At 37.1% G+C, this 11204-nt stretch overlaps 1 long non-coding RNA gene across 3 annotated transcripts; it reads right to left on the reverse strand.

Annotated features, from left to right (window-relative positions):
• Positions 1–1253: 1253 nt before the first annotated feature.
• LOC110866852 lies at positions 1254–6287 on the reverse strand. 3 transcript variants are annotated; one of them, XR_002551437.2, is made up of 4 exons: positions 6073–6287; positions 4437–4486; positions 4106–4340; positions 1254–1433 (listed from the first exon to the last, which is right to left on the reverse strand). It is a non-coding gene; the product is annotated as an uncharacterized LOC110866852 (long non-coding RNA). The 3 variants fall into 3 exon arrangements; XR_004865427.1 differs by lacking the exon at positions 1254–1433 and having other exon boundaries at positions 2415–4179; positions 4264–4340; positions 6073–6286; XR_002551436.2 differs by lacking the exon at positions 1254–1433 and having other exon boundaries at positions 2415–4340; positions 6073–6285.
• Positions 6288–11204: the final 4917 nt, after the last annotated feature.

Genomic DNA, 11204 nt, shown 5'->3' on the forward strand with positions numbered 1-11204 from the left:
GTTTTGCAGGATATCAGCTAACGGCGAGTGGAGGAAGAGATTGAACCATATTACACGAGACAGTTCAACTGGGATAACCTCGTATTAACCAATGTGTTACAAATGGAATTTCTTGTCATTTTAGCTATTAATTCTTATGAAAATCAGAATTACCAAACACGCTGATTATTTTATTAAAATTTCAAACAACAGGAACACATCAAAACACTATCTTCTACAATATATTTTTGTTACATCTTATAATATGATTATGATTGTGAATATCGCATAATAAAATCCAACACCCAAATATAAACACCCCTGCTAGAAGCATACTTTAGTTGTTAACCTCAACTAGATTACAGTTTTGGTGAACTTCAAATGCAGAAGGATGCTATAGTGTTTACAACAAGATAGAAAAAAACTTGCCAGTTTTGAGCATTGGTGACCTATCTTTCATCAGATGATATTGTAACAATTAAACTATCAGTTACATGAGTGATTTACAAGTTCTAAAACTATAACAACTTTTTTTTTGTCTTTTGGTAACTGTGACAATCCTTTAACAGAAAATTAGCAGACCCCACCAATATCGATCTAACCAATGTATCAATTAAAAGGTAGCTTGCGTTGTTATGTGGTCGTCAAAGGGTTAGACCATGCTTAGTGGTGGGTTTTTTGGGCGTTTCCCCCCTAAAGAACGCCCTAAAACGTCCATTTACCACCCCTGGAGGTGTTTTTTTCAAAAAAAAAAAAAAAATGCAAATGGCGTCCTTTTTTCCACGCCCATGTTCAAGATCTTTGGCTAATCACAAGTTTTCTTCTTCTTTTTTTTTGTAATAATTTTTATTTCATTCCAATCATCAGGGCAAATTACATAAGGATAGCAGGTAGACGAGCAACAAACTGCGCCGCCATCCCTTTCTGAATAGAAAACCCTAATCTACTAAAAACAAAGCCCCGCCCCTGAGGGGTCGAAAAGTTGCTATGGACCACACGCTGCACTCTAGACAAGAACCGAACTGCTTCCGGCGCCAAGGAGCCGAACGCAGTGGCGGATATACCTTAGGCCGGGGGGCAACGCCCGCTACGGCTTGGCGCGGAAAAAATTGGAAAAATTAGTGTAAATTTTGGAAAAATTTGAGGTTTTTTCGATTTCGTTACGGCTTATTTATAAAACGTTACGGCTTGGCGGATTTTCTAGATCCGCCGCTGGCTGAACGTGTCAAACGCCAGGGGGACAAAGGCATGCTGATTATCCTCACAAGCTTTCGTGTGCTTTTCCACCTTCTTTGACTCTGCTTTCAGTACCGCTTGCCCCGCCACAAACCCATTTTCCCGGAACCCGGCTAGTGGGGATACACCTGTGAGATCGACACAAGCATGTTTCCCGCCCTCCCAACAAAAAACTAGCACGTCAGCTGGGCGTAGGGTGGATCTCCCCTCCGACGGGTCTGTAAGAAAATTTTTTGGTTAGTCAATACCCTTTTTTTGATGGTTTTTTTTTAATTTAATTTTTTACACCCTTTTAACATAATGCGCGCCCACATCTCCAGTACACCCATTTTAGAAAACGCCCCATAATGCCCCATTACTGACTGGGCTACCACATGACGCAAAACGCCCAAGGGTAGAGGCATTACCACTACACATGGTCTTGGCTGGATTCGAACATGTGACCTCAGTTAAAGGTGGTAAGAAATGATAATTAGCTACTTTTATTCTACTTTGTGAATCAGTTTTGTTGGAGGTAGTATGCAACCAATTATTAACAGCAAAATAATCAAATAAACAAAACCGTAATACGTTTACGAAAACATTGAAAATAAATTGTTGCAACTCAGATAGATAACTAGTTTCAAAATACAGACTATATTGTTTTAGTTACAATAGTTCAAAAGACAAACAAATAATACTCTATAATGAATTTGTTCTTGTGTCCTGTATTCATATCATCATATGAGCATAAAGGGGGGGTGTAGATGGATGTTCCTTTCCGAAACTTAGTGATCCGTGACCTTGTGTACACAAATTATGTGGAAATCTATTTGATCATTATACAAATTAAATGTATGCCCTTGAACAAAATACGAGCCATAATTTATAACATAGAATTCAACAATTTAATTACTAGCAATGTATCCTTTAAGAAACAGCATTTAACAACCATTGTATATGATTACAAAGTGGAGGAGGAGTGGACGGTAGAGATTCATGTTTGGTCACGGCGGTAGCGGCTATGGTGGTGGTGGCAACGATGAGAATGCTTGCCACGAAGATAGGGGAGTGAGAGACTTCAGTTCCTTTGGTTGAGTTCTTTTCAGTTTGGAAGAATGTTGAATTTCTTTAGTAAATGCAGTTTTTGGGAGTTCCTCTAATTCTAATATCATTTGTTCTCCAACCAAACATTAAGATTTTAGTTCCACTGAATTCTATGACCAAATGCCTTCTTCCTATTACCAACTTTTTATGATCACACAAGTATCAAAACACTACTAACATGACATATAAGTCATATAGACTAGTTTAAGAACCCGCGAACTTCACGGGTAGACTAACACACAAATACACAACTTAAAATTGCTGAAACAATCCTTTGAAATAAATAAACATTCAAGTACTAATGAAATTAGTAAAGTACAATGAAATAAAAAAGTAACGCAAAAGTCACAAGTCATCAAAGAGGGGTAACATAATTTTTTAAGGGGTAACTAAATCGAAAAAACGTCCAAAAATAAATTTTTACACTACCAACGAGCGGTTAAGGGGTTGCGGGGGCTACCCCTTAGTACATTGTATGTCCGCCACTATGTGAGTTAGGAAAGGTAAATTGCTTGAGTTTTGGATGATAATATTTGTCGCTGAACAAAGGGTTGTAGTTATTATGTTAGTTGTAGTAGAACTCATTATTAGATTATCATATTGATCCATATATAATTGTTGAACTCATTTATTGCTCTATATGAATATTAAAAGATGTTTGATTTCATATGTTCTTTAGAATAATATGAAGTTATGAACTAAGAAACACTCACTTACAAGTGTGATTCTTTTATATAATGTCTACACCACTGCTATTCAAAGTTAGTTTCTTAACTTTGTTGGTGTATTATCGTACGGTCTAAGCGTTTGGGAGAAGAATCTGTTATATCACAGGTGCCAAGAATTTATATTCTATTTTGTAGATACTCAAACCTTTATTTTACTACACACATTTTCATTTGTCAATCGAAGCTGAAATTTTGAGATGGTGATTTGAGATATAGTTTGCCGTTTGTAACCCTAAATCTAATTGGGGAAGATGAATAGTAACATGCGTATGTTAGAGGTGTCAATCCTACCGGGTTGAATATTGGAACCTGAACACAACCTATTTTTTTTTATTTTCAACCCTATCCCAGATATACAGAATCCGGGTCATTCCGAACACGATCGTTTAACTCATTTTGCTAAAATTTTATCTAGAATTCGGGAATTATAACACGATCAATTTTAGTATATTACGAATGTAAATTAAGCATGTAACAATTTTTCGTTACGAACATTAAATTTAATTTTTATTTTAAAACGCTTAAATGAAAGAGATTAATGGGTTAGCCCATTTTTAAACATGTCAATTCGAACACGGCCCGTTAATGTAGCGCGTCAACTCAAACACCACACTTTTTTTAAACGGGTCAGTTTTTGCTAACCTAAAACAAACCTGAGTATTTTCGTCGTGTTCAGGTCACGCCAGGAGGAACAGCCTACCCTAGGGTATATGTTTAGTTATGTGATTTGAAAAAAAAAAAAATAGGCAGCTTTATGTGATATTGTGATATCATACTCATTCACCTCTGCAGCCAAAATTTATATACATGCTGATAAAAGTTTCCACTTTTAGCCGGATTTTAATACTTAAAGATAATTGGGTTCTATACATGTAATGCTTTCTGACCTTGCCTTCCTGTATATTTTTATTCCAGTTATTAAGGCAATGGATAAATAAAAAGCTACAAGCATTAAAAGATAATGTTACCTTAAGATCCACTTTGACTCGAACCCATTTTTGTCAATTACCCAACCCACTCGTTTTGCCACCTCTATAATTAATAATTATGTTATAAATGTATATCTCAGTTCTGACCTCAATACTCGGAATGTTGTGAAATGCCAAAACTCCCACCACCTCGGCCACGTTCACCACCTCAAATGTAGCAACTATGATAGATTACATATAGCACAAAATAAAGTAAAAAAAAAAACAACATTATTATTCTCTTGCACCTGTGTAGTTGTGCCTACCTCTAGTGGAGCCCAAATAGCTACCAGTCTACCACGACCGTCACCTAGCTACCACAACCACCATGAGCAAGCTCAACCTGCACAAGAAAAGCAAATCAATTTTTTTAAGCTGTAGGATATGTATAAAAACATGTCATAAGTTGTAGCAATGAAGAATCAAAATGTATTGTTACCCTCAGGCGGCAACCATCCCGACCCTAATTGCATCTCAAGCATTTGCAAACTGCAATTTTAAACAACATCAAGCAGTCAACTATAGTAGAATTTCAAGCGTTTACCAACTTAAGAATGTTGAAAATATCCTGCAGCTTAAAAATATAACAAATGATCCAAAAAATTTAGAATTATAATATGCAAAACTCTGGTACTACAAATAAGGGATGATAGTGTAAAGAAATTACTAGGCCTGGCCATAGTTATCGATAGCGTCCATAGCGGACGCTATTGCGAATAGCGTGGCGTGGCGGCCAATCACCGCTACAAGGTGCATAGCGACCACATATCGAGCAAATAAAAACCCATTTGGGTTATTTTGGGTCATTTTTGGGTTACACAGCAAAATGGACCAAGATTTTTTATAGCATAAAAGCGTGTCGGGCAAAAATGTTGTAATGAGAACCAAGCCGTCACCCACATTCTTAATTTACATCCAAAACCAAAAACCGGCAATACAACAGAGCAGATGGGAAATTAAAAACAAGAAAAAACGGAAAAAGAACAACAGTCAGCACTAACCTATAGGCGACAAGGCACCTCGAACTAAAATTTTCAACCACCATCACCTAGGACTAATGGACCAACCAAGCTTCCAAAACAGATTCTTTTAATTCCTCAACCATTTTTACCCGTTTAGAGTTTCATTGCTGATCTTCGTAAACTTCACCAATCCAACCCTCATATCACCCAGCCCCCTTTTTAGATAACAGCTGGTAGACTACACGAACTGAAAACTCACACTCACAAAGGAAGTTTAACACGAAAAGAACCGGGGCTAGGCCACAAGAAGTTATCTAAATCTACTCTTCTTGCCCAGCTTAATCCTATAAAATACACACGCCAAAATGCACACACGTCCAAACCCACTTCTTGTGCCAAGCCGGAACACCAAACGTTCACACACCAAATAAGGTATCCCAGACCCCTCCGTTTTTATATAACCCCAACTGATGTATTCTGATAATTTAACGCTTAGGTTTCTCAAAAATAGCTGCAGATAATGATTTAATGATGTTCAGAATTCATTAGACCTGATCAGATTTTAACCCCCAGAAAAGAACACCCAAACCAAATAAAACAACACAAAACGAATCCATGAACATCTGGACCACCGGAACCAGCACACCATGACAGTCAACCTGGTTATTATGCACACACACAATCTTCTCAGGCTCCCCCAATAAACTCACACCAAAATGCACCCCAAAACACACGCACCCCGAATCAAATTACAAACCCACCCAGCCCAAGTGTATAGAGAGGAGTTAGACCTATAATCCAAAAGGTAAATATATACACATCTTTCACTGTCACATGGTATCTACTATTAAAAGAATGAATTAAATCAAAACCGTGAAGCAAACCAAAAGAGGACTCTATAGTCCATCTGTCCTAAATAGAGCACCAAAACACGATATTATGTTGCATAACTGATCAAGACAATACCGATTACACGAATTCAAACCAATAAAACCTAACGCCCGTCAACTATATCCAACTAGGGCACAAAAACACAAAATAAATGCCAAAAAAACCTGCAAACTCGAGAATTCCTTTTCAAAAACTGAATACTGATCAGACTGTTTCTCATACCTAAAGTCGAAGCATACAACCAATTACATCTTCTTCCTTACATGTACAGTGATTACTTTCACACATATCTTGCAGAACACAGCATTACACAACATCATGGATCGAAACAATACCAATTAGACGAATTTCGAACAAGTAAAACCTAACAACCGTCAAATAGAACCAACTAACGAACCGAAAACCTGCAAAATCGATCAAAAACGTAATTTATGCATTTTACGACAAATGGACTTTTAATATTAAAAGAGTAAATTGCCATTTTAGTCCACTGAGTTTTGTATAAATTTTTTATTTTAATCTAAATAGTTTTTTTTTACCTCTAGATCCCTAACTTTTCTCTTTTATTGTCATTTTGATCACATACACTAACTCCATCCAAAAACTCCATCTTTAACCAAATGTATTTTAGGGATTTTCATTTTAAATGTTTTCAATTGCCATTTTGATCCAATTCCAAAAAATCATAAAAATTCTAAAAAATCCGTTTCGAGCGCGAACCGTTTCGAACCCGAACCGTTTCGAGCTGAACCGTTTCGACGCGAACCGTTTCGACCCGTACCGTTTCGACGTGAACCGTTTCGAGCTGAGCCGTTTCGACGCGAACCGTTTCGACCCGAACCGTTTCGACGCGGACCGTTTCGACGCGAACCGTTTCGACCCGTACCGTTTCGAGCTGAACCGTTTCGACGCGAACCGTTTCGAGCCGAACCGTTTCGAACCGAACCGTTTCGAGGCACGGTTCGCGTCGAAACGATTCAGCTCGAAACGGTTCGGGTTCGAAACGGTTCGGGTCGAAACGGTTCGCGTCGAAACGGTTCGGCTCGAAACGGTTCGGGTCGAAACGGTTCGCGTCGAAACGGTTCGGCTCGAAACGATACGGGTCGAAACGGTTCGCGTCGAAACGGTTCGCGCCAAAAATGTTCGGGTCGAAACGGTACCGGTCGAAACGGTTCAGCTCGAAACGGTTCGGGTCGAAAAGGTTCGGGTCGAAACGGTACGGGTCGAAACGGTTCGCGTCGAAACGGTTCGGCTCGAAACGGTTCAGCTCGAAACGGTTCGGGTTCGAAACGGTTCGCGCCGAAACGGATTTTTTAGAATTTTTTTGATTTTTTAGAATTTTTTGAAATTTTTTGGATTTTTTGGAATTTTTTTGATTTTTTGGAATTGGATCAAAATGGCAATTGAAAACATTTAAAATGAAAATCCCCAAAATACCCCTGGTTAAAGATGAAGTTTTTGGATGGAGTTAGTGTATGTGATCAAAATGACAACAAAAAGGAAAAGTCAGGGACCCAGAGGCAAAAAAAAAAAACTATTTGGACTAAAATGACAAATTTGAACAAAACTCAGGGACTAAAATGGCAATTTACTCGTATTAAAACCATAAATGTTTACACTATATAGTTTATGGGGGTGCTTGGGTTAGCTTATTTTAGAGCAACTTATGACTTATAAACGTTAGGTAAAGGATCAAATAAAAATAATATTAACGCATGAAACGTACGCATTGGGGGAAAAAGCAAAAAGTGGCGCTGTCATTTTGGTAATTATCAGCAACTTCAAAATAACTGGAGAAAAAGCAAAAAGTGTCTTGTAGAGTAATTTTGAGCATCTGTAGAGTAATTTTGGGAAATGTAGGGTAATTATCAAATTACTCTAGTAGAGTAATTTTGACTTCTGTAGAGTAATTTTGAAAAATGTCTTGTAGAGTAATTTTGTTAGCATTTAGTTATGGGGTTTAGCTTTATGGTTTAGTTTTTAGTTTGGGGAGGGGGGGGGGGGTTAGGTTTTTTTAGGTTTTGGGGGGGTGGTTTAGGTTTTTTTAGGTTTTTTGAGGGTGGGGGGGGGGGTTTAGGTTTTGATAATTACCCTACAATTTTGATAATTACCCTACAATTTTGATAATTACCCTACACGACCAAAATTACTCTACATGAACATTTACAATGGTTTAGGTTTTTTTAGGTTTTTTTGGGGGTGGGGGGGTTAGTGTAATTTTGATAATTACCCTACACGACTAAAATTACTCTACATGAACATTTACAAAATTACTCTACAGAAGCTCAAAATTACTCTACTAGAGTAATTTGAAGTTGCTGCTAATTACCAAAATGACACCGCCACTTTTTTTACTTTTATTTCAATTCGTACGTTTCGTACGTTTATTTTATTTTCACGGGAACTTAACTCATAAAAGTTAATAAGTTGTTTTTGTAGTCTTTGGATTATGACTTATATAAGTTAATAAGTCCTTTTGAGAAGGAATCCCAAACACCCTTATATGACATTATAAAACTTAGAGTAAACTGCCATTTTGGTCCCTGTGGTTTGGGCAGTTTTGCCATTTCAGTCCAAATCTCAAACTTTTTAAATTTGGGTCCCTATGTTTTGCATTTTGTTGCCATTTTAGTCCAAATCTCAAAACTCCTATTTTTTACTGTTTCAACATCCTTTTTTTGTCTGTATCTGCAGGGGTAGTTTTGTCCATTTAATTTTCATTAAAACAATTTCTTTATTAAAAAACCTGTAACAACTCTCACTAAAATTATTATTTATTATGTTAATTGTCCAATAGGAAACCCTAATTGAGACCCCCAAGTAATCCTGCATAAACCCTAAAATTTTCAGAACAATTAGAATCAGGATCAGGGCCCCTAAAACTCAAGGGGGTAAACCCTAATTGACGATTATCTTCATAATTCGTTGTAGGATGAGAAATCCGTCGATCCGCTGACTCACTGTCACACCCCGATATTTCCACGTTTCACCGGTGGGCCTGGTGGGGGGATTACCGTGACGTAGTTGGTAACATTACAGTCAAACAACACAATATTTAAATGCACAGCGGAAGCAAAAGATAGATATATTTCAACCGAATATAATTTGTAATATCAAGTATCACAAACAGTTGAAAAATAATCCACAGGGGGATCAAAAATAAATAGGAAATATTGTTCAACAGTTGACATCCAAGCTTGCGAGACTTATTGTGGACGCTAGGAGAAAGCCAGCCTAGTTCGCATAGTACCTGCACTTAACCTTTTTGGAAAAATACGTCAGTTTACACTAGTAAATACATTCAACCGACACTTTTGAAAAAGGTTTAATAAAATTGATTTGAATGCACGTGGCACAAACTCTTTATAACTTGGGATAATTATTTTAATATAATACTTGTAAACGAATTACATGTTTCTTATGCGTTCAGTAGCCCGATCCGTAGTCCGGGTTAAAGATCAATAGACACACCACATCATTTATTTATTCATTTATGCACAGACGGGTGTACGCCTAAACCCCGTGCTCAAGTCGTGGCCATCTCGTAAGATGATGCCAAGGATATCCGGGACATGGTCATTAACCCCCCAAAGGCTTTAAGCAAACAAAACATTTCAAAACAGAGCATATCAATAATTTAACCTCTATTCGATTAAAGATTCAATGCTGGACCAAGCGGTATTTTATATACCGTACCCCAAGCCCGTATAAGGGAATTTAAGTTAAAAGTCTTTACCTTTGCAAAGTATATTTCACAAACAGCAATTGCAAGTAGCTTTTACCGGGTCTCCTATTCTGGAACGAAGGTTTATAATAACCTATTAGAATCCTAACGGGTCTTTAATTAAGCCAAAACTTAGACCGGTTAGTTTTAACGAAAGATACGGTTCGAACGCACGAATAAGCGAAGACCGGAATAGAATGTGATTTAGACCCGACAAGTTTGAAGACTTGTATAATATGGGTAATCCAACCACATTCTGGATTTTGAGATAAAAACGACAAGGTTTGACCCGTTTCGGCTAATTTATGTAAACTAGTTACATAAACCGAACCGAACGCGTAAATGGCGTAACGGGTAACCGTAAGAGTGCTATACAGGTTTCCTAAGTCAATATGCTCTAAATATGTTGTGATATCAGTAGAATACATTCCATTATGCTCAAAACGAGTTTAATCACAATATACGCCCCGTAGGGGTATTTTGGTCATTTTAAAGATTATAAAAGCGATTTCCGGGTTAAACAGGAAATCTGAGTTTTCTGATCAGGTTATAAAGTTCAAAATACTTTATTTATTATTTAAAATCAGTAGCAATTGGATTGGCGTCAAAATACTATGTAGAACTCATTTTATGTCCGAAAAAGGTATAATCGGTATTTCCCGAATCCAGGTCATAACCTTAGGTTATGAGCAGGTTAAAAATAATTAAAAATCTCAAAATATTATATTATATCGGTGTGTAAAAGGTTTGGTGTCGAAATTTGGGTTTAGATAGGCTTTATGCTAAGTGCGCCGTTTAATTAACAAAAGTTTTCTTAATTGCGCTATTTAGCATAACTCCTATTCTAGACCTCGAATTGACATGAAATTTTAGGGACATGTTTAGAAATCAGTAACTAAGGTTATTGTCCTTTCACATATCCAAAATTCTCGTTTTAAGGTCAAAAGGGCATTATGGTCAACTTTTAAGCATATAACGGAAATGTGCAAATGACTCGGACAAACAACGAACCAGTCACAGAGGGTCATACCATCATGTAACCTGGTCCTAAGGAAGTCCTAAGGCATATCCAAGTTATACTAAAACGGGTCAGAACTGGAGTCAAAGCAAAAGTCAAAGTTTTGCGACTTTCGGTTTCGAACCGGGTCAAAACAGTAAATGGTCGGATCAAACAAGCTTAGACCAGTTCTTATACTTATTATCAAGTTATATGAGTGATAAAATATGTTACATGCCTTCTACATTGTTAATTATGCGTTAAATCGAAAATTAGCATTCTGTTGACTTTTTCTAAGCAACTTTGACCCGATATTTGAACTAGTTAGAGTGGGAATCAGAGGGTGCCCTTTTGAGGGTTTAATTCCCACCTAATTACCAACATATAACTACCTTTGATTCGACTAATCACTGGACCATTATTGATTAATCGATAAGTCAACCGTTAATTACGAGGGTTTGACTTTTAAGCTAAAACTAAGCAAAAACTTAACTAAGAAAGGTTAAGCATATTTACCAAAGTCTAATGCACGATTAGGAAGGCTTAGGATCTTAAGCTCCAGGAAGCTCCAGAAATGCAGAAGAATGAGTGAACACAATTGTTGCAACTTATTGGCCTTTTATAGTGTTCTTT

The sequence above is a fragment of the Helianthus annuus genome, chromosome 1 (assembly GCF_002127325.2).
Source record: "Helianthus annuus cultivar XRQ/B chromosome 1, HanXRQr2.0-SUNRISE, whole genome shotgun sequence".
Lineage (NCBI taxonomy): Eukaryota > Viridiplantae > Streptophyta > Magnoliopsida > Asterales > Asteraceae > Helianthus > Helianthus annuus.